The sequence below is a fragment of the Hypanus sabinus genome, chromosome 28 (assembly GCF_030144855.1).
Source record: "Hypanus sabinus isolate sHypSab1 chromosome 28, sHypSab1.hap1, whole genome shotgun sequence".
Classification (NCBI taxonomy): Eukaryota; Metazoa; Chordata; class Chondrichthyes; order Myliobatiformes; family Dasyatidae; genus Hypanus; species Hypanus sabinus.
In genome coordinates this window covers 26,335,507-26,360,436 of record NC_082733.1, presented here as the reverse complement: position 1 = coordinate 26,360,436, position 24,930 = coordinate 26,335,507, and the positions used below count along the sequence as shown (strand labels likewise).

At 42.4% G+C, this 24,930-nt stretch overlaps 2 long non-coding RNA genes across 7 annotated transcripts in view; one reads left to right on the top strand and one right to left on the bottom strand.

Annotated features, from left to right (window-relative positions):
• LOC132382511 (uncharacterized) overlaps positions 1 to 22,027 on the bottom strand; it is a 59,982-nt gene extending 37,955 nt beyond the window's left edge. For 4 of the 6 annotated variants that reach the window (XR_009508368.1, XR_009508369.1, XR_009508366.1 and 1 more), the window contains exons 1-2: positions 21,729 to 22,027; positions 1,494 to 1,622 (exon numbers count right to left, since the gene is read on the bottom strand). This is a non-coding gene — a long non-coding RNA (uncharacterized LOC132382511). The remainder of the gene's footprint in view (positions 1 to 1,493; positions 1,623 to 21,728) is intronic. The other 2 variants (XR_009508370.1, XR_009508371.1) reach the window with 2 other exon arrangements.
• The window catches only part of LOC132382513 (uncharacterized), an 87,986-nt gene that overhangs the window by 30,382 nt on the left and 32,674 nt on the right, over positions 1 to 24,930 (top strand). The gene's annotated exons all lie outside the window — the stretch shown is intronic.

Here is a 24,930-nt window from a genome sequence, read left to right as displayed (position 1 = left end):
CACATCTGCAGAAATCTGCTAGAATCTTTGTTGCATACCAAATCCTAATGGAATATAGCCACTGGCATGCTTTCTTCATCATTACATCAATATGTTAAGACCAGGATAGATCTTCAGAAATGTTGGCTACCTGGAACTTGAACTCAATGAGGACTGGTGTGTGTTCTCCGGCCTTTCCCTTTCTGAAGTCCACAATCAGGTCCTGGGTCTTACTGATATTTTGTGACCCAGTTCCACGCAGTGTCAGCAGATAGAAACTGTCTGAGGTGGAGGTCCTTTGTATTAAAGGAGACCGGGGACTTCAGATGTGTGCTGCTTCCTTTAATCTTATCTGAAATCTTTACTCTTATTTGAAATGGTAGCCGGCAGTTCCATTTGAAACCTGCTCCAGCTGCCATGGGATGTTCTCTTTTTGAAAGCTACGCTAGCCTCTTTGTCCTCTTATCACACCCTCCGTTCTTGTCTCTGTCTATGTTTTCAGTACTTCCTCCGGATTCCAGGCAACAGCCTCTAGCCCTGACACATCATCAGTGACACACCCTATAAACCACAGCATAATCTGCCCTGGATAATGTGGTATTATCTTGTGAGGTCACCCTATTTATGCAGAGTTTCACTCAACTCCTCAGCTGTGTTTGCAGCTGGATGCACCTTCTATCGCCAGGTGTACAGTGTGGGGAAATTCCATACACTGCACTTCCTGAAAAGTCACACGAAATTAAGAATTCTACAGCTCATCAGAGAAGAAGCCAGAGAGAAAATAAGCAAAAAATCCACAGGCATTTCAATACAATTAACATATTGGAAAGACTGGTTTTGCAGCGAGCTGTGAAGTGCAAATACCACCTCGACATGAACGCGGAGCCCAAAAGGACTTTTGGACAGAGTTCAGGTTTGTTTTCCACTTGTGCATCAAAACAAAGCTGCGACATTTGTGTTAACAACCTCCACACCCAAGGATGTACTGGAGGCAGCTCGCAAGTGGCGCGACACACTCTGCTGTCAACACAGCCTACCCGTAATGTTCAGCCGAAAACAAACAAGACACGCCCCATGGGCGGGCATTAATTTACCAAATCGAACCTAAACAACCCCAGAATTAGGTTTAATATCACCAACATATGTTGTGAAATTTGTTAACTTCGTGCTAGCAGTACATGATGATAGAAAGAAAAGGACATGGTATTTTACAGTAGAGGCAGGGGCAGAATTTATGATTCAAAAGGCAGTAACCTTTCTCAATAAAAACAAGATTTCTTCTCCAGAGAGATGCAACGAGTGAAGAATATGTACAAATTATGTGTGATTTTGTTCAATTATGGCAGGACTTGCTTGGCATGAAGGTGACACTCAACACTCATCATTTTAGGAACAGCTTATTCTCCTCTGCCAACAGATTCTGAACGGTGCACGAATACTAACTCACTATCCCTCTTTTGCACTATTTGATTTTATTTTTATTGTAATTTATGTTTTTTATGTATTGCACTCACCCGCTGCCACAAAAAAATTTCGTGACATATGTCGGTGGTAATAAACCTGATTCTGATTCTGACCGAGGAAATGCCCAGTCCTCTGTAGTTTGGCTGGCAGAGTCACTGTACACTGTCATCTTGTTTTACCTAGAAACCAAATCAACAAGGCATGAACATTGACTTCTCAAACTTCCGTTATTGCCCCTCCTCCAATTCTTACCTCATCCCTGATATATTTAGTTTTCTCCCCTCCTCCTTTTCTTTCTCTCTCTGCCCATCACTCTGCCTGTTCTCCATTTCCCTCTGGTGCTCCCCCCTCCCCCTTTCTTTCTCCCTAGGCTCTCCCTTCTCCAGCTCTGTATCCCTTTTGCCAATCACCTTTCCAGCTCTTAGCTTCATCCCACCCCCTCCGGTCTTCTATCATTTCACATTTCCCCTTCCCCCTCCTACTTTCAAATCTCTTACTATCTTTCCTTTCGGTTAGTCCTGACGAAGGGTCTCGGCTGGAAACATCGACAGTGCTTCTCCCTGTAGATGCTGCCTGGCCTGCTGTGCTCCACCAGCATTTTGTGTGTGTTGCTTGAATTTCCAGCATCTGCAGATTTCCTCGCATCAACAAGGGAAAATCTTGCCATAGAATATCAAAAAAAAATCCTGTACACACAAAAGGTATTGCAGGTGCTGGAAATCTAAGGCAGTCCACGCAATGTGCTGGAGGAGCTCAGCAGGTCAGGCAGCATCCGTGAAACCCTTCATCCTCCACCCAAAATAGCAACTGTTTATTCCCATCCATGGATGCTACCTTACCTGCCGAGTTCCAAAAAGCACCCCATGTTGCCTGACATAAAATGGTGTGAAATCCTCAACTATTTATTTGCATCGCTATTCTCTTGCAAGAGTCACATAATGGATTCATGTGACGTCCAGCCAAAAATGAATCCAAGGTACAAGGGCAGACTCCACCCAGTCTTGTCTGTTCAAAGATCATTGTATGGGTAAATAGCAATTCAACAGCCATTTGAAATCTCAAGATTCAAGTTTGTTTGTCAAGTGCACGTCAAAACATACAGTAAAATGTGTCATTTGTATTAGCAGCCAACACACCCGAGGATGTACTGGGGGAATCCTACACACTTTCTCTTGAGAAAGTCGCAATTAACCTGTTTGAGAGGAAAATGGTTGAAGCTTTAATTATAACTGAGCTTGTGCTGACTGCCGGCGAAATGAACAAATATGAATGTCCATATTTGCATTTATGTTACGATTTGCATGTTAATCAAATGAAGGAAGAAGTACATGCATTCATAATGCACGTTTTATGGCCTTGAAATGACATAAAGGATTCAACAGCCAATGATTCTTTGATTCTTGCTAAGTCAGGATGTGAAGGGATACGGGCAGAATGCAGGAGATTGGGGCTGAGAGGGAAAATAGATCAGCCATGATGAAATGCCGGAGCACATTCAGCGAGCCAAATGGACTAATTCTGCTCCTTTATTTTATAGTCTTATATACTTGTGAAGTGTGGTTGCAATTGTAAGAAATGTTGATTCAAGTCGACATAGGGGAGAAATTCTTTGCTCCTCTTCAGTTTACAGGAGGGGAATTTCTCACACCTACGTGAGATGGAATGACAGTTTAACACTTCTTTGGACAATGCTGTATTACAATTGAGTGGGACTTGTGCTCGCAACCTTCTAATCTGTGGCGTTCCTTGTAGAAGTTGTGCTGAAAGCCAGTCCCAGAAGGGTTATTGCATGAAAGTGAGGAAAGAGGATAAACAGGCCTGAAGAGTGAACAACATATTCAGGTTGGAAGTGCATGAGAACTTTTGAAGTGAATGGTGACCACAATCATTTAAAACTGCTAGGTGAACAAGGACACCATTTGCTCTTCAGTGGTTACGATCAAAGCAGGGGAGGGTGGTCAGGGAGAACATCCTCTGATGATTTTATGCAGCCTGATTCACAGAGCTGAGGGCAGGACGTGGGGCCAGCTTCTACAGATGTAGGGTGGAGATCATTCTGACTGGTTGCATCGCTGCCTGGTACAGAAGCTCCCTGCACAGGATAACAAGCATTGCAGATTCGGCCATCTCTATCTTGGGCACAACCCTTCCTCCCATCAAGGGGTGGGGCCTCAGGAAGACAGCATTCATCATTAAAGAAGCTCACCATTTGGGACGTGCCCTCTTTGAGTTACTACCACTGGAGAGGAGGTGCAGAAGCCTGAGACCCACTCTCAATATTTTAGTTTCCCCTCTGCTATCATATTTCTGGGTGGTCCATGAGCCTGTGAGCACCACCTCATAATTTATCTTTTGCAGTATTTATTTTTAGAACTTACAGTAATTTTAATGTCTTGCACAGTATTACTGCCATAAAACAACACATTTCACAATAATAAATCTGATTCTGATTGTAATGCTGAAAGAGCTTGGTGTCCTCTGCTTCCCGGCTGCCTTCGTCCCGTTACCTCTCTGGCTTCTCGTTGTGGTTGTGGGATAACAGTAATAAGCCCAGGGTGAGCTCGCACCCACCACCCAAGACATGCTCTCTTCTCACTGCTGCCATCAGGAGGGAAAACGGAAGCTTCAGAACTCACACACCAGGTTCAGGAGCAGTTATTACCCCTCAACCCCCTGTCTCTTGAATCAATGGGGATAACTTCACTTGCCCCATCATTGAAATGTTCCCACAACCTATGGATTCACTTTCAAGGACCCTTCATCTCATGTTTTTGCTTATTTATTTTTTAATATATGATTTTTGTATTTGCACAGTCAGTTGTCTTTTGCATACTGGTTGAATGCTCAGGTAGGTGCGGTCTTTCATTGATTCTGTTATGGTTATAATTCTATGAATTTATTATGCCCACAAGACAATGAATCTCAAGGGTGTATATCGTGACATTTATGTACTTCGGGAATAAGTTTGCTTCAAACTTTGAGTGGTGATTGTCAGGGCTGAGCTTCAGAACAGGTATGTTTGAGCCACACCAGGTTCCTGATCCTGAGCTCAAGATCCTGTTCGGTAATGAAAACTAATATAAAGTTCAAAGTAAAATTTATTATCAGAGTATGTACACGTCACCACGTACAACCCTGAGATTCTTTTTCCTGTAGGCATACTCGGCAAATCTATAGACAGTAACTGTAAACAACATCAATGAGCAACAAACCGTGCAAATGCAAATATAAATAAATAGCAATAAATAACAAGCTCGAAATAACAAGATAACGAGTCATTTAAGTGAGACCATTGGCTTTGTGAACACCAGAAATAGAATCAGTGTGGTTATCCCTTTTTGTTCAAGAGCCTGATGGTTGAGGGGTAGTAACTGTTCTTGAACCTGGTGGTGTGAGTCCTGAAGCATTTGTACATTCTACCTGATGACAGCAGTGAGTAAAGACCACGGCCTGGGTGGTGAGGGTCTCTGATGATGGATGCTGCTTTTCTACAGCAATATTTCATATAGACGTGCTCAGTGAGTGGGGGGCTTTACCTGTGATGTACTGGGCCAAATCCATTACCTTTCGTAGCACTTTCTGCTCAAAGGCATTGGTGTTCTCATCCCAGGCCATAATGCAGCCTGTCAGTGCACTTTCCACTGCACATCAATAGAAGTTTGTCAAGGTTTTTGATAGCATGCCGAATCTCTGCAGACTCCTGAGGAAGTAGAGGCACTGTTGTGCTTTCTTTGCAAGTTCATGTATACGATGGGTCCAGGACAGGTCCTCTGAGATAGTAACACCCATGTATTTGAAGTTACTGACCCTATCCACCTCTGATCCTCTAATGATTCCTGGATCATTCACCTCTGGTTTCCCTCTCCTGAAGTCTACAATCAGTTCCTTGCGTCTTGCTGACAGTGAGAGGATGTTATTACACCAGTCAGCCAATTTTTCAGTTTCCCTCCTGTATGCAGATTCATCACCTCTTTTGATATGGCCCGCAATAGTGGTGTCATCAGCGAACTTGTATATAGTGTTGGAGCTGTGCTTAGCCACACAGACATAAGTGTCAAGCGATGGAGATTGTGGAGGAGATGTTTTTGCTGGTCCAAATTGACTGGAGTCTGCAAGTGAGGAAATTCAGGATCCAATTGCACAAAGAGGTATTGAGGCACAGGTCTTGGAGTTTACTGATTAATTTTGGCGAGATGATGGTATTAAATACTGAGCTGTAATCAATAAAGAACATCTTGATGCTTGCATCTTTGCTATCCAGATGTTCTAGGGTTGTGTGAAGAGCCAATGAGAGAGCATCTGCTGTAGACCTGGTGCTTCAGTAGGCAAATTGGAGCATATCCAAGTCACACTCACACAGGAGCTGATATGTTTCAACACCAGCCTCTCAAAACATTTCATTACTTCGGATGTAAATGCTACTGGGTGATAGTCACCACATTCTTCTTGGGCACCAGTATGATTGAAGTCTGCTTGAAGCAGGTGATTACTACACATTGCCAGAGTGAGACGTTGAAGATATCCGTGAATACACCAGCCAGTTGGTCAGCACAGGTCTTCAGTATTCGGCCAAGTTCTCTATCCGGACTGGACGCTTTCCTCTCTTGAAGGCAGCCTGCACATCAACTTCAGATACTGAGACCAAAGGATCATCAGGAGAAATGGGGGTGCTTGATGGTTCTTCCCTGTTTTGGTGATCAAAGTGAGCATAGAAGGCATTGAGCTCAACTAGAAGTGAAGCTCTGCTGTCCCCTGTGTCACAGGATTTAACTTTGTAGGATGTTATGGCATTCAAACCCTGCCACAACTGTCAAGCATCCCTCATTGATTCCAGTCTAGTCTGGAATCTCCACTTCACCTGAGAGATGGCTTTTTTGGAGATCGTACCTGCACCTCTTGTAGCATTCTTGATCTCCAGACTTGAATGCCTCCGATGTGGCTCTCAGCAGATTCTGGATTTCATTGTCATCCAGGACTTCTGATTGGGAAAATCCTGAACGATTTTGTCATCCACAGCTGTTTCAATGAGTCTGTTACAACCCTGGTGTGGTTATTCTGATCCTCAGATGAGATCTTGAACACAGTCCAGTCCACTGACTCAAGGCAATCTTGTAAGCATTCCTCTGCCTTCTGCACCTCATAGATGTATTGATCTCCAGAGCCTTGCCTTTTAGGCTCTGCCTGTATCCACGTAGCAGGAGTACAGCCAAATGGTCTGATTTGACAAAATGCGGTCTACAGAAGGAACAATAGACATTCCTTAGTAGCAGCAGCTTAGTGTGTTGGGACCTCTGGTGTAACAGGTTACAAGCAGGTGATACTTGGGCAAGATCTTCTTCGAAGAGGCCTGGTTGAAGTCATTGGCCATAATTTGAAATGCATGGGGATGTGCTGTTTCTTGCTTGCAGACGACATTGTGCATAAGGGCTTGCTTATTGTCGGCCGCAGGTGGTATGTAAATATAAGGAAGTATGGGAAATACCCAGCAGGTCAAACAGCATGCAAGCAGAGAGAAATAAACAGGGTTAATATTTAAGGTCAATAAACTTTTCTCAAACTGTGTTACTTCGGTTTTCCAGTCTCTGCGGAATTTTGTTCTTGTATCCCTGGCTGGTGCTCTAAGGTTTGAGATTTGGGTGGAAGGATTTTACATCTTCTGTTTTCCAGATACTGACGTCTATTAATCATTCTCAACTTTGGTTCACCTTGTGACCTCCTGCCTTCAGTTAGCACCCTCCCATCAGCCATGTAACAGCCTGCTGAGTTCCCTGCCTTCCTTTACCAGCCATAATGCAAAAGGATTCTTGTCACTATCGAGGGTATTTCCAGAACAATCATCATACACTGTATATGCTGAACTGACGTAATCTTACCATCCAGGGTTCATCCAGTTCTATCACGAGCCAGAGAACATCTAAATTTGCCATAATCCATTTGAAATACACACAGATCCATCAATATTAACCCTTTGTTCTGAAAGCTGACAATGTGCCATGCTAACCTCACTTTCAAAAAGCAGCATGTTAAACTATCAGGCACATCCTCTCCATGACCTACTGAATAAGCAGCGAAGCACCCTTTCAAAAAGACTCATTTAGTTCCACTGTCACAAGGATCGTTACAGAAAATCTTTCCTACCAAGTGCAATAAGCATGTGCAACAGTTCAACAGGAGAACACACATCATAGTACGATAGTCTCTGTTTTATTGTTTCATGTATTGTTATTGCGCACTACTACACATTGGTAAATTATTATTATATTATTAAAATATTATTATTCTCTACTTCATTATTAGTTAATATTTTTATTATTATTGCTAAGTGTGTTTTTAAATGTTGCTGCTGTAACAAAAGAATTTCCCAATCAGGATAAATAAAGTACTTATTATTATTATTATTACAGTATTGTTATTATTAATATTATTATCATTGTCACGTTCTCCTTCGGGTGTAACGAAACGCCGAATTTAACGTCCGGATAAACCACAGTTAATAAGAACCAGATCGCAGTAAGATTAACCATTTACTGTTCACTCTTCACATTAACATATGGTGAAAACTGTTGATAAAACAATACAAGATTGATACAGTATTTGTTCCTTCCTTAATATCACATTTCAAGTGTAAATACTTGCAAAGGTGACTATAACTACATTACACTAAGGTGCAGTTTACAGGGAGAGTTTACCTGCTCCATTGACTACTTTAAATACACTTCCATGCAAACTATCCGCGACTCTTTAACTAACGAAAGCATAAACATTATCTACCGTCGTTACTTCTAACAGGATCGGCATTAACATCTTAGTTCAATATATCGATTATCTATTAACTTACAGCGTTGCTCTCACTATGATTTCTCATGCCTGCAAACAGCTTCTGCTCAGGTGAGCCTCGTGGTGAGCCCCCACCCTCGCGCTAATTTCAAACCGGTGTTTTCCCACAAGACGCGGCGAAACCGGATGTGACGTCATCGCATGCCGATATATTTTACATGCAATGAATACACTTTAAACACTTCTAATTCTAACTAGAAAATACTATTGAATGAATTACTAAGCGAAAATATTATAAACTAAATAACTGTCGTAAAGACAGCACAATCATCATCATCATCAATGAAATTAGAGACTGTTGAAAATACTTGACAAATCAGATAGCATATATGAGGAGAGAAACAGTGTACATTTCAGGGTGACTATCAGACCTTTCATCACCATCAGACCTTGATGATTAACATTGAATGGTCAAATAAGGGTTTCTGCATTGTGGAAAACCTACTCTCCCAAGAGGCCTCTTCACAGTGGCAGATGTTCTGAAAGTCACTTATTGGCAAAGCAGAACTTTCCGACATCCTGTCTTGGCAAAAGCAAAGATTACTGAAATGGAAAGTGCCAAGCAAATTACCACACTCATCAGTATTTTTATTTTCTTTAAGGTGCTAGGATTTACCTTACACCTTAACCAGAATAAGTTGTGCTTTAATGTGCAAACAATTAAGTCTTCCCTTAGTCTCTCTCAGTCTCAGTTTGTTTTTCATATAATGAGTCGTTCTCCTCTGTAGGTTCTGTTCTGCATTGTCAGCATTTAACCGAAGATCAATGGCTCCAATTCTCAACTTTGAAAGCACTCTACAATTAAATCTTAAGCCAAGTAGCTTAATTCAATACTTCACTCTTCAGTAATAAGTATAATCTAGCTAGGGCGAGTCTTTAACTGTCTAAAGTTCTCCTTGAAGTGAAAATTCTACTTTGTGTCTAATTAACCACGAGAAATGCTGCTGTAAGGCCCAGGAATTTCTCAGATGTTTCTCCTTTTAGCTGAGTTTTGTGAGTGGAGTGGTCATCAATCCCAGAGACACTTGTGCAGCTTGTGGTGGGGAAAACACGAGTTGTATGGGGCAGGTGGGACAGACCACACGTTCTTTGCCTACAAACGATCACAGATGGTGGGTAGGGGAATGGAGTTAATGGTTCAGGTCAAAGATTCTTCATCATAACTGAGAAGATGAGAAAGCAAATTGACTTGAAGTCAAAAGGAGGGTAGCAGAGAGATGGATAGGATGCAGTTATAAACTATGATGGGTGAGGCCATGATTGCTGAGGTCCAACAAGACATAATGATGTAGATCAAAGCACATCCTTCAAAAATTGAGGGAATAGCAGGCACTAATACAAGCATGAGCCAGTCTTTTAAAGAAGACCCGTTCAAATGCAGGTTACAAGGAGTAATCAATTGTGAAATTAAAAGGATAGCTTTAGTGTACAAGCAGTGTTGTGGCTAGAGGTTTCTAAGATTGACCATGGTTTGTGGGGGGTGTTGTGGTGTTGCATTTCCACGCAAAAGCTTGAGCACATCTTTGGATCTTCTCTTCCTCAGGTAATCTCATCCTGTGATAGACTTCAGGGAGCCTGATGTCAGACATTTGAACCAGGTGGCCTGTCCGGAGTATTGGAGATGGGAGTAGACAGTTTAAATGGTTTAGCACAGACTAGATGGGCCGAAGGGGCTGTTTCTCTGCTGTACTCTTTTATTACTCTATGACTCTTTGTTGGTCTGGGAGAAGACACTACTGTTGTTTCTTTTATCCTTCTAGAGGACTTAGATCATTTTACAGAGTCATTAATATATCTTTCAACTACCTTGTAGTGAAGCATGAAGGGGTGCGGGGAGGGATCGTCACTAACATTAACATGAGAAATTCTGCAGATGCTGGAAATCTAGAGCAACATGTACAAAATGCTGGAGAAGCACAGCATTTAAAGAAGACCCGTTCAAATGCAGATTACGAGGAGTAATCAATTGTGAAATTAAAAGGATAGCTTTAGATTTAAACTTCTTCAGGGTAGGCATCCCTCAAAGAGGCTTTGCAGTGGAGCAGCAGATCATAAACCCCCAAGAAGTTCTTCAGATGCTGGAAATCCAGAATAGCACACACAAAATATTGGATGAACTCAGCAGATCAGGCAGCATCTATGGAAAAGGAATAAAGAGTTGCCGTTTCGGGCCAAGACCCTTCATCAGAACTGGAAGGGACGGAGGAAGAAGCCAGAATATGAAGGCAGGGGTGGGGAGGGGAAGGAGTACAAGCTGGCGAAGAGTCGGAGGGCAGCAGGGATCACAAAGGGGGAGAAGTGAGAGAGGGTCTCACTGAACCGTCAAGGAGAAGATTTAAACTTCTTCAGGGTAGGCATCCCTCAAAGAGGCTTTGCAGTGGAGCAGCAGATCATAAACCCCCAAGAGATTCTTCAGATGCTGGAAATCCAGAATAGCACACACAAAATATTGGATGAACTCAGCAGATCAGGCAGCATCTATGGAAAGAACACTCAAGGCTGACATTTTGGGTCCGCTGGTTGACCATGAGTTTTGTGCCAGGTCTGAGTTCTTAACCTCCAAAGACCCTTTGGCACACTGAAAGTGCTGCTATGTTTCATCTTTTGAGATATAGGATCTGGTCAATGTTCACCAGAGATTTGCCATGAACTTTTATTGTCAGTGGTGTTGTCATACAGTGGAACCAGGGAGGCAGAGAAGTAAAAAATAAAATGCTGGAGAAATTCAACCTGAAACATTTTCCTCCATTGACACAACATGACCTCCTTGTCCCTCCACAGTCACTGCATGACTTCCATTTCCATCAAGAGTCACTGCACGACCTCCATTTCCCTCCATAGACACAACATGACCTCCATTTCCTTCCACTGACACTGCATGACTTCCATTTCCATCGAGAATCACTGCACGACCTCCATTTCCCTCCATAGACACAACATGACCTCCTTGTCCCTCCACAGACACTGCATGACTTCCGTTTCCATAGAGTGTCACTGCACGACCTCCATTTCCCTCCATAGAGACAACATGACCTCCTTGTCCCTCCACAGACACTGCATGACTTCCATTTCCATAGAGAGTCACTGCACGACCTCCATTTCCCTCCATAGAGACAACATGACCTCCTTGTCCCTCCACAGACACTGCATGACTTCCATTTCCATAGAGTGTCACTGCACGACCTCCATTTCCCTCCATAGACACAACATGACTTCCATTTCCCTCCGAAGATGCTGCATGATCCCCAGTGGGTTCTTTTTCCTCCAAATTCCATCATCTCTTGTCTCTCCAGGGTGGTAGAGGGCTTTAGTCTTGTGGATGTACCTTCTCAGCCAGGTTGCAAGGATAGAGTTTATTAAACATGGATTATACAGGACCTGGTCAACGCAGATGACCTGAGAGATTGGAAATGTGCTGTTAAAAGGCAAACTCATATTTAGTTTTAGTCAAACTAGGCACAGATTTCTGGCCCGTTACATACAGATAGGTGCAGATAGGTACAGATATTACATATAGGTGCAGTGTTTCACATGATGTATGGAGCCTATTTAAATCTCTTACATGGACAGTTTGCTTACACACGACTATAAATGGGAAACCTATCAGCTGCTCAGTAATCTGGAAATAAGAACATAATCAGAACTAAAGAGCTTGTGCTCAGAGTTTACTTATTTTTAATCAAGCACTACGATGTAGGATCAGACAAAGAGACCACTCAATTCATTGTCCTGATCTCGGTTCTTTGAAAGAACTGGCCTAAAGTTCCTGACTGCCCCGGTTTTCGCCCACATCCCAGAGGTGGGTTAATTGGCCATTGCAAATTTCTCAGTGTCTGCCTGAGTGGTTGGGTATGGGGGATTTGATGGGAATGTGGCAAGAATTATCGGAATCTGGTTTAATATCAGGGGTATCTGCCGTGAAATTTGTTGTTTTGCAGCAGCAGTACTTTGCAATACATAATGAAAACTGTAAAATACAGTAAGAAGTATACATATTAAAATTTAAAAAGTTAAATACCAGACTGCATGCTGCCAGTTAGAATGATCTCGATGGTACATCTGTAGAAATTTGCGAGTGTCTTTGGTGACATAACAAATCTCTTCAAGCTCCTAATAAGATATAACCACTGTGGTGTCGTTGTACTTTCATCAATATGTGGGGCCCAGGATAGATCCTCAGAGATGTTGACACCCAGAAACTTGAAATTGTTCACCCTTTTTACTTCTGATCCCTGATGAGGACTGGAGCGTGCTCCCTTGTCTTATCCTTGCTGAAGTCCACAATCAATTCTTTGGTCTTACTGGTGCTAAGTGCGAGGTTATTGCTGTGGGGCACCAACAAAACAAGGCCAATGCTGCTTTTGTGTAAAAAGGTGGTTGATGCTTGGGGTGGACTTGGTGGGCAAATCATTAAAATTGAGTGTAAGACCCACCTTCTTGTATGCTTCATTGAGTGGGTCAATGGTGGTTTAGAATTCAGCCTTCATGTGTGAGCAAACATGAGCTGACTGCATCTTGCAACTTGACGACTAAGGCTTTGGTGATGTTAGTTCTCTTATTGCAGTCATTGTACACAGCTATGGAGTTTAGGAATCTCCCTCTGTCAGAATGGGACTAACACAAGACAAATTGCTATGACACTTAAAACATATTTTATTGTCTCCATAAAATTTAAATTGAATGTGTTTAAACTTTAAACAACCACTTCTTCTTTGGAGTTTCCATACACAGCTACTTAACATTTAATGCTTTCCTTTATCCCACTAATGAGTGTGCACTCTAGGGATAGCATTAGGACACACAGAGTCCACTGCTCTAGGATAACAACATTGGCACACAATCACTCTCAGCTCTTTGGCCCTTTACAGCTTATAAAGAAAATTTAGATTTTACAAGCTAACGACAGTGGTTATCTCTTTTGCATATTGTAGAAGGGTAGATGGCAAGCAATGAGATATTGGCATGGATAGGTATGAAAGAAATTGTTCCATCGAGACTCAATACCAGAATAATAAATGCCTAAATATAACCAACAGATCTGTGGTCTTAACCACAGATTTCCAAAGAAAGGGATGTATTAGCATTTTGGAGGATTTTTCATGTACATTGAAATTAGGAGCAGCTGTCGTGCACTCAACATATAAAATCCGATAGAATCATGGCCAATTAGATTGTAATCTACACTATCTGTAAGTGGCAACCTTGCTTACCTATCTCCCTCTGCCATAAAAAACTTTCAAAGACCTTCCACCTTCCTTAGATGTAGATAGTTCCAAAGGTTCATGATCCCCAACAGAAAAATATACTTCATCTGTTTCTTAAATGGGCAACTTCTATTTTAAAATTGTGAGCCCTGGTTCTAGATTTTTTGCAGAGGGGGAAACATTTTCATTGCCTCTTCCCTGTTAAGACTGCTCAGAATTTTATATGTTTCAATCTTTTTGTCTTTCTTTTATCTTCCACTGGACACAAACTTTGCCTGTCCAACCTGCCCTCACTAGAGATCAGCTCATCCCAGGTCCTGGTTGTAACACAACCAGTAACACACAATGCACAGGCGGAACTCAACAGGTCAGGCAGCATTTATGGAAAGTCAGAATTTCAGGTTAAGACCTTCAGTCTGAACCGGAAAGAAAGAGGTGAGATAGACAATATAAAAAGTTGGAGGGAAGGGGTGAAGCAAGAGTTGGCAGGGTCTTAACCTGAAATATCAGCTGTCCATTCCCCTCTGTAGATGCTACCTGGCCCGTTGAGATCCCCCAACGCCTGTGTGTGTTGCTCTAGATTTTCAGTCTCTTGTGTCTCTTGGTTATAGTAAATCAGTGAACTGCTTCCAAAATGTTCATAATTTGTCCATAAAGTTGGACATAGTCACTGTTCAGACTTCTCCAGATGTACAATCACCCAGCCTGCCACAAAACTGCAGAATAACCTCCCTGCTTTGTTACTCTGTTCCTCCAATTTTTCTAGCATCCTTAATTATCTATTTTTCCCCTATTTGCTGTCCTTTAGTGAATCATACACTAGGATTCTCAGTTCCTTTTATTAACCAAAGTCCTACTGTCTTTCAGCATTTAGATATATTTTCTAAAAATTCCAGAAACACAACTATGATGGGCATTTTTAATTTTTTTCCCACATTATACGCCTACTGCCATTTCATGGCCCACTTATATCTACATGTATACATTTTGCTCTGTAGCGTACTTATGTCCTTGTCACAATGTACTTCCAACGGTCTTCGTGGCATTAGCAAGTTTAGCAACTGCTCCTCCAGTAGCTTATCCAAGCAGGCCCCTCTATCTGATGAACTGAATACTGAGGCTTTGGGCCTACTCCAGGCTGCTCCGGGAATTTGAATCTAAGGACTCAATTTGTTTCGGAATGCTGTTGTTGTTGTTGCTTGTTCCTATTGTTTGCATGATTTGTTATTTTTTTCTTTTTGTCAGTGTGCATGGGGAGGGTGGTCTTTTTTTTAAAATTGGGTTCTTTCAGGTTTCTTTCTTTGTGACTGCCCGTAAGTAAACAAATCTCAAGGTTGTATAATTTATACATTCTTTGATAATAAATGTACTTCGAAACTTTGAAACCATCAACTTTTAATTTCCACAATAACCTTTGTTGTGGTTCCTCAATCTAAGTCGGGAAACGAAGTCTTGCTCATCATCTGCTTTATCCATCATTCTTCTGTCAGATTTCTGAACAGTCCTTGAACAATAGGACACAAACTCACTCTTTCTCTTTTGCAATGCCATTCACTTGTTTGTTGTATAACCTTTGTCAAAGCTGGAGACCAACCATTGCTTCAGCCCACATTGCCAGCAGCCTTGCTTGCCACGGCATCTGACTGGCTATTGAAAGTATCTTGGCAAGCAACTAAGGTTCCATGACTTCATTGCAACAGCATCACTGAAGCCTGACATGGTCAGTCTATCGGAAACCTCGAAGCCGGTGGTCATGGTTTGAAAACCATGTGCTTTGAAAAGACCAGACTGAGAAAGCCTTTGAGAATAAGAAGGCCAGATACAAGGAGCAGGTAGAGCTGTGCCTGAGACAGGGGTGGAGGGTACGTTGTGAGCCCATAGAGGAGGGGTGTGGAGGTTTTACTGGCTGCTCACTGTGCAAAACCTACTTTCTCCTTGGCATTACAAGGGCTGCAAGGGAAAGGGCTGTCAGGACCGTCACAGAGGCTGCTGAGCGAACGTCTAGGTGGCTACAGATCATGAGGTGTGACCCGCAAACCGACGCTGCTGGACACAAGCCAGGGCCTGATCAACCTTGGCTGGGTTGTCTGGAGAGCACGGCTAATGGTGAAAGACCCAAAACACCCGATGACCCCCGGGTTACATCACTGATGATGGGTTCCAGCACATCCTAGGATGTGTCTCAGCATTACAGTAAAACTTACTGTTTTATACCTTATACTGAACTCCTGCCACAAAACAATAAACTGCACGACTTCTGATTCAGAAGAATTTCAATAAATTGGTTAAACACAAATTTTGCATTGGACACTAAATTAATACAAATGTAAGTTGTGCAACTCTTGAATGCTTTATTTTACATCTCTGGAAGAGTGCCATCGCTTTATTATCCCTTTTGACTTTTGATCCTGCACTAAGTGATTAAATCTAAATAAGCTCAGTGGAGTCTGCAGTAAAATGCAAATACAAGCCAAAAAAATGGCTAGTAAAACTGTAAAAGTTTCAAAAGAGCTCAGTCTGCAAACCTGATTTTCAGTCTAAATTGTGCATGAAACCTATAACAAAAAGCAGTAAGTGAATAATTGGTGTTTACTTTGCATGACTAAAATCGGTGCAATTGTTTTCCAGGGGAATTTAAATCCTCATTCTCCTATACCAGGGGTCGGCAACCCGCGGCTCTTTCATCTCTGTGCTGCGGCTCCCTGTGGCTTTGGAAAATAAATGATGAGTATTTAATTAAAATGTATTTTATGTTAGTTTGTTAGTTTTTGAAAAGTAATTCTAAATTTGAAGATTATGGTGATCTTGTACAATCTAAATAAAACGTGTTTTATGTCGATATTAATATATGTCACCACTGCCAATGCCTGACACCCGCCAGTGCGCGATTTCTTTAATTTTTCAATCCAAGGTAGGCTAACTATGGAGAATTCTAAAAAAAAGAAAAGTGACTGAAGAAAACAGAACGTTTAATGATACGTGGGCAGATTCATTTGCTTTTACTGCTGACGAGACAGGTTTACCGGTATGCTTAATATGCAATGAGAAACTAGCAAACAACAAAAAGTCAAATGTCGCAAGACATTTCCGGAATAAACACGCAGCCTTTGCTCAACAATATCCGGATGGAGATGAGAGAAAAAAAGCCATTTCGGAACTGATGCAGAAGGTTGATCTGAGCAAAAATCATTTCAAGAAGTGGATGAAGTCTGGAAAATCAACTACATATGCTAGTTTTGTTGCTGCTCAGGAAATAGTCAGGCACGGGAAGCAGTTTACAAATGGTGAATATATAAAAGAATCTTTCATTAAGATTTCAGAACATCTATTCACGGACTTTAAAAACAAGAGTGAAATTGTGCAGAAAATCAGGCATATGCCCCTTTCTGCAAAGACTGTCAAAGAAAGAAACATAAAAATGGCAGAAAAGACAGCAAATTAAAGACATCAATTCAGCTGCGGCCTACTCGATTGCCTGTGACGAGTCTAAAGACAAAGGTGATATTGAACAAATAGCGCTGTTCTGCCGGTATGTAAACTCTGCCGGGCCACAGGAAGAAATGATTGAGTTGGTACCTCTAAAAGGCCAAACACAGGGGGAGGAGATCTGTGAGGCTGTCTTGAATTGTTTAAGAGCCAAAGGAATAAAGACCACCCACCTGTTATCAGTAGCTACTGATGGGGCACCAAGTATGACAGGAGCGCACAAGGGATTTGTGGCTTTACTGCAGAAGTCACTGGACAGAAAGCTGCTGACTTTTCACTGCATCTTGCACCAAGAGGCACTGTGTGTTCAAACATTTCCTCCGGAATGCACAGAAGTAATGGATGTTGTCATTCAGATTGTCAATAAAATAATGGCAAAAAGTTTAAATCACCGTCAATTCCGTTTGTTACTGGACGAGCTGGAAAGCGCATATTCTGATCTCCTGCTGCACAACAAAGTCTGGTGGCTGTCCAGAGGGGAGGTGCTGAAATGCTTTGTCGCGTGTCTGGAAGAAGTGAAAACTTTCCTGGGCAGCAAAGGGCTCACCATTCCTGAGCTGAAACAGCCTCAGTGGCTGGAAAAGCTACACTTCATGGTAGACATGACAGCGCACCTGAACACGCTGAACACAGCTCTTCAGGGGAAAGGATGCACAGCCCTGCACATGTTGGAGAATGTTTTGGCATTCGAGCGCATGTTGACAGTGCTTGCCAGAGATTTACAGAAAGGCACCCTAATGCAACCCATTATAGTTTGTTTATACATATCATAAAGGCAAAAAAACTCTGTATGTAGTGTTATTTCATTTTAAATGTCAAACGGGTTTTGTGGCTCTCAGTGTTTTCTTTTCTGTTGGAAACGTGTCCAAATGGCTCTTTCAGTGGTAAAGGTTGCCGACCCCTGTCCTATACAGTGGCTTTGTGGTTGTGTTAACCAAAAGACACTCACAAAGTACTGCAGGTGTACCATGGAGAGCATCCTATCTGGCTGCATCACTGTCTGGTATGGTGGTGGGGGGGGGGAAGGGGGTGATGGTCTACTACACAGGATCAAAATAAGCAGCAGAAAGTCAGCTCCATCATGAGCACTACCCTCCCCAGCATCCAGGATATCTTGAAGGAGTGATGCCTCAAAAAGGCGGCATCCATCATTAAGCATTAAGGGCCCCCATCACCCAGGTCGTGACATCTTCTGATTGCTATCATCAGGAAGGAGGTGCAGGAATCTGAGAGTGAACACTCGACGATTCAAGAACAGCTTCTTCACATATGCCGTCAGATTTCTAAATAGACATTGAACTGATGCACACCTTCTCACTAGTTTTTTTTCTTTTTTTCTCTTTTTGCATGACTTATTTAACATATATACATATATAAAGCCATCCAGTGGTGTGGCAGCATCCACACCGGACTTCGTGGCGAGTGGTTCTGGTTCGAATCCTGCCGGCTCCTTGCACTCTTTCCATCTGTGTTGGGCTGAGCATCAAGCTAGCAACTTGACCTCACAAAACAGACAAAAATACTAAAGTAGCAGCAAAGTTGCCACCTGATGTGCCGCAAGGCACAGGAAGTAACAACATATTTATAACTGTAAATTACAGTGATTGTATGTGTGTGTGTGTGTCTATATATATGTATATACTGTATACACACACACACATACATATATGTGTGTATGAATGTTGTTACCGTATATATATATATATATATATATCTATATATACACACAAACTGTAATTTACAATATTTATTATTATGTATTGTGCTGTACTGCTGCCATATAGCAACACGTTTTATGACATACACTGGTGATATTAAACTTAATTCTATTTCTGAACCCTTTACAGCTCCAGCTGTAAGATCGGAGTTCAATTTCCTCTGCTCTCTGTAGGAAGTTTGTACGCCTCCCTGTTACTGCATGGATTTCCTCCAAGTGCTCCGGTTTCCTCCCACATTCCGAAGATGGACGGGTTAGGGCTAGTAAGTTGTGGGCATGCTATATTGGCGCAGGAAGCGCAGTGACGCTTGTGTGGTGTCCCCAGCACATGCCTGGATTGTGTTGGTTGGTGACGCAATGGATGCTTTTCACTGTACGTTTCAATGGTTTGATGTAGATGTGACAAATAAAGTTAATTTTTTTGATAATTATCACTAGATATGATGGGGAGTGCAGAGCCTTGGCAGCATGGTTAAAATTGTTCTTCATAGCAGAGATAAACTTCACTGACTTTGAATTACTCTGAGTGGGGGAGGCTGTGGAGAGACTTGACAGAAGGGAGGGCAGATAGGAGGAAACATTTTGTCAGAGCTGTGGTGACTAGGGGAGATAGGTTTATGGTGAAGGGTAAGAGGTTTAGAAATGATGGAAGAAAGGATTCTTGGTTTGCAATCAGGAATGTGCTATCAGAGACAGTAACACAACATCAAAGAACTATACAGACAAAAACTTGAATGGTTTGAAGGCAGAGCAAGCTACAGACCAAATACTGGGGAACAGGATCCATCTAGATATTTGATAGTTAGCCAAGGAGCCTGTTTTTTTGTGACCTACAGCTCTTGGAATCTCTGACTCAATAAATGATGTTTGCAGCTTGAATAATGTGTAAGGCATTGCTGTATAATATAACAATATAGATGCATTACTGATCTATGAATACACAGGGTGCACTGGGACTCTGGAACATATACAATTGCACAGAACACTTAACCAGTCAGGTTCTTAAACTCTTCCAAAGGAATGGTTGCTATGCAGTGGTGATAGGGCCATAATGTAGAGGCAAGTTAATTAGGAAAGCTAAGACCATGTGTCATCATTGCTTGTGAACTGAATACAAAGGTAGGGAGGTTATGTTTCAGTTTAATACTGCTTTAGTGAGGCTACATCTCGAGCATTATTTACAGTATTTAAGTCCTTATACAAGAAAGGATGTTCATATATTGAGTCCTGAAGAAGGGTCATGGCCAGAAACATTGACTATTTAGTCATTTCCATAGATGCTGCCTGACCTGCTGTGTTCCTCTAGCAGTTTGTATGTGTTGCTTTGGATTTCCAGCATCTGCAGACTTTCTCATGTTTATGTATTTGAAACTGTTCAGAAATGGTTCACTAAATTAACTTCTAGAATGGGCAAGTTGTCTTTTGAGCAAGGGTTGGATGGGCTTGGATCTATTGGAGTTTACTAGAGTTTTTTTAACATGTGGGATCCCAAGAGGTTTTGACAGGGGTCTTCATGGAGAGGACATTTCCCCTTGTCAAAAAATCTAGAACCAGAGAATCACTATTTAGGAATAAGAGTTTGCCAATTTAAGCTGAGTTGAGGCAAAATTATTTCCTTCAGAAGGGGCATGAGTCTATGAAACTCTCATCCTCAAAGGGATGTCAAGGCATTGGCAAAGCTAAATAAATTCTCAGTAAGCAAGGGGAAGAAAGGGTCATATGCCTTGAGGTTAGCTTGGATCACCCATTGTCTTATTAAATGGTAGAGCAAGCTCAAGAGGCTTACAGTCCTCCTTCTGCACCTAATCCACATCATCATTTTGTCAACACCTTTGACAACACGATTTGCAGATTTTTCATCTGTAAGTTTGTCCATTTATTTATTTATTTTATTTGTTGAGATACAGCCGGCGTAGGCCTCTCTGGCCCTTCGAGCCTCACTACCAAGCAATCCCCCAATTTAACCCTAGCCTAATTGTGGGACAATTTACAATGGCCAATTAGCCTACCAACCAGTACGCCTTTGGACTGTGGGAGGAAACCGGAGCTCCCAGAGGCAACCTGCGTAGTCCCTGGGAGAACGTACAAACCCCTTACAGGCAGCAGTGTGAATTGAAGCCAGGTCTCTGGTACTGTAAAGCACCAGGCACCAGAATATTTTGGTGATATATGGGATTCTTGACTATTTTCATTCAAGGGCCATGCTAGGCTAACTCCACTCCAGATTAAACCCAAATCACTTCTCAACCCAGAAGCTGCAGGGTAGACAGGTTGCCACGCCCACAATGGGACTGTTTCCCCTCTCCTTTCCTCTCTTATCCTCAGATTTTTCCTCCTGTGTCCTAGAATTTGATGCAGAAGTGCTTTCCTGCATTTTATTTAATTCACCAAGTTTTACTTTGGCCACTATGTACAAAGGTCACACTTACTGGCCTCAAGTGGATCTCAAATCACCGCTGGTACTCTTCACAAGCAGGGCCCAAACCACTTGTCTACGTTGATTACAGTGATATGGAAATATATGAACCCTTACGGTTGATGGTAAGGCTCCATGGCATAAAATAGGTTGGGAACCCTGATTTAAATTAATATTCCACTTCATATTTGTATAACTTACGCCTATGCTGCTAAAAATGCTAGGTGTTAGTTCAGGATTTATTAGTCAGCAGCAAGACAGAATAAATCTTTTTTAAACCCTCGGAGATCAATAGTCCAAATGTGCAAACCAGTGATTACGAAGGAGCACAGGAGGAGGTTATTGGAACCTTGATCTTACAAAGTGAATCATTAGAGTCTGGCTAATAAGTAGCTGCACATTAAGCTGCCTTGGTTCCAAATTCCTCAATTGCCACACATAAAAGATATAGGGATGATATTACTGTGGTTAATCTTATGGATCTCTCTCTCTCTCTCTCTCTCTCTCTCTCTCTCTCTCTCTCTCTCTCTCTCTCTCTCTCTCTCTCTCCTCTCTCTCTCTCTCTCTCTCTCTCTCTCTCTCTCTCTCTCTCTCTCTCTCTCTCTATATATATATATACACATACACATATATTCCTATTCTCCTCCACGTTTCTGATCTACTAACAGTAGCCACCTCAAAGACTAGAGAGATACCACCAACGCTGTCTTTGCAAAACCTCCAAATCCATTGGCAGATGTCCTTCCCAAGCCACGATCCTGAGTACTGAGGCCCAAAGTTCATTCCGACACCCCCGGAGAGGAAGTCTCATCATCAGCATATCCAGCGTCCCATTGACAAAGTAGTTACTTTCCACCGCAAAGGTGACATTACCAGGTGGGCAGAACAAACAATGCAAGAACACGCTCAACGACAGAGCTGTGTTACAAGTACCCACCTCAGTATTACACAGTCGCTAATCTTTACCCACCAGTTCTGTTACTCACTGACAGAGCTGTGCTCACTGCTAAACACAGGTCCATGTCCATCCACATTGGATTTCAGTGTTTTACTGGATCCCAGTGTTGCATAGCAACCACCCTGCAGCCACTATTACTGTATTCTAGTCCCAGTTACAGGGTCTGTACGCATTAACATTTGATCCCAGTGTTACGTAGTGAGAGGTCAGTGTAACCAGCTCTGCACTGTACGGTAAAATGGACTCCTGACCTCACAATTGCCCCTTTATGATCTTGCACCTTATTGTTTACCCGTACTGCCCTTTATCGGGAGCTTTTTGACTTTATCCTGCATTGTTGCTGTTTTACCTTATCTTAGCTCAATGTACTGCGCAACGATTTGATTTGTATAAACCACGTGCAAGACAAACTTTTCACTTGGTACATACGGTAATAGTAAACCAATGAACCAAACCAACTTCATCGTTATAGCGACAGATCCGCGCCCACTTTTTGGGTCTCGGGCTGGATACAGGCTTGTATCTGGACCCGAGCCCAGAAGATGGGTCCAGGGTCTGGCATTTTCTCTGGTTGACAGGTCACTGGGCCCTGTTCCGGCAACCAGTTACACTGTAATCCTAGTTCAGGCTGAGCTCTGAGCCCCGGTGTTCAGATGCCCTTGCAGTCCAGTTAGACCCGTCCGATTGTACACAACAGCTGAAAGCCTACATGTCGTCTTTGCTTAACACAATGCGATCGACAGACATTCTGGATACTTTAAGATACTTGCCACATGTCAACCTTGAGGAAGATTATTTGAAAACGGAAAAGCTCACTGGTTGGGGATGGGGGAGGAGGGTGCAGATCAGAAGGTAACATTGGCTGATATTTTAAGTATCAGATTCCCTTTATGACTCAACAAGATTTAGTGAAATTAGTCAGATGTAACTATTTGAGATCAATGATCAATGGGCAAGCAGATCATCTGATATGCCAAGCTAGAGTTTACATTTTAAATAAATTATCTGCTTTTTTATGAATTATTTGTTCTACCCTCTGAAACTTTCCAAAGTATTGTCTGTTCAGGACTAACCAGTAGAGTCCCTAATTTGACATGGGAATGAATGACTTAGCTCATAACCTCCATGAACATAATTCTTTTCAAGTGGAAACACATCAGTGCATTTCTAAGAGCTTCGCCTCGAGCTGAGCCAATAATAACATATCAGCTGTGACTTGGTTTTGAGTCAGCAGGTTCCAGGTTTATGTTGAACTCCAGGAACATAAGCACAAAGTGTCTGATTCACCCTCTGATCCCCAGAGAGTGACCACTCGTTCTTGGCCAGGCTGATACCAAGTTATAAAGATCCAGTCCCCTGTGTTTGGCATTTGTCCCAGAGTCCCTTCTGGCCCCAGATTTGCAGTCCATAGTGAAATGCACATACTGACCTCCAAGTGAAGAATCTTAGGCAGCTCCTCCTTCCTACCTCTCTAGAACCAACAGTCATGAAGAGACACTATGTGCCAAGAAGATCTTTGCAAGGCCACGAAGATAGTGCAAGGACAATCCTCACACACAATATGCTAGTGGGTCACTCCTCGGCCTTTAATGGGATGGTTCAGGTTCATCGTTTGAGGAAGTCAGAACCCCACACCAAATGCAGAACTGAGGGTCTGCCTCACTGTCAGAGATGCCATTTTTCCAGCGAGGCGACGAAGTGAGGTTCCATCCAGAATAAAAAAAACACTTTGGCCTTATTTTGAAGAGAAGGCAAATTATTCCCCCATTGTTTTGGCTAATATTTATAAAAGATAATTTAAAAATGTAGCTTTATTTGTCGCATGTACATCAAAACATACAGTGAAATGCATCATTAAGGTCAAATCAAGTCAGTGAGGATTGTTCTGGGCAGCCCACAATTGTTGCCATGCTCCAATACCTAGCATGCCCACAAATCTAGCCCTCAGTCATTGCCGTCTTCCTCTGTGTGTGTGTGTGTGCAAGCAAACTTCCCGCTGTCCCTTCTACATTCTTCTTCCTTCTCTTCTTGACTTGCTTCCCCTTCGCTGCTGTTTCAAAGGTACATTTCACGTCGGAGAAATGTATACAATATACATCCTGAGATGCTTTTACCTTCACAACCATCCACAAAAACAGAGGAGTGCCCCCAAAGAATGAATGACAGTCAACTGTTAGAACCCCAAACTCCACCCCCCAAGCTCACCTCCCTCCCACACATAAGCGGCAGTAAGCAACGATCCTCCTTCCCCAACTGGCAAAAAAAAAGCATTGACCCCACCATCGAGCACTCAAGTGTGCAGCAAAGCAACAGCAATGATACAGTCTTGCAGTACCCTGAAGACCTCTCATTCACCTGGTATTCAACATACCACAGGCTCTCTCGCTCTCTCTCTCTCTCTCTCTCTCTCTCTCTAATAAGGGAGAAAGAGGTGTGTTCTGAGGCCAATGTGGGACCTTTAGGCTCTGCCACAATGGAGGTGTTTGCTGGGTAGGGCTGGTAATCCAAGAGGAGTTGTGTTCCTTCTGCATTGTATGTCGTTCGGCATCAGGGAGACAGAATCAGAGAAGGTAGTTTTAAATTCCTCAGCATTAACATATCAGAGAATATGTCCTGAGACCAGTATGCAAGTGTCGTCATAAAGAAGGCACAATAGCGCCTCTCCTTTCTTAGATGTTTGTGTAGATTCAGAACATCACCGGAAACTTTGATCTACTTCTACAGATTCACAGTGGAGAGTATCCTGACTGGTTCCATCATAGCCTAGTATGGAAACACCAATGCCCAAGTAGATGATTGACACAGCACAGTCCATCACAGCAAAGCCTTCCCCACCATTGTGTATGTTTACATGGAATGCTGTCACAAG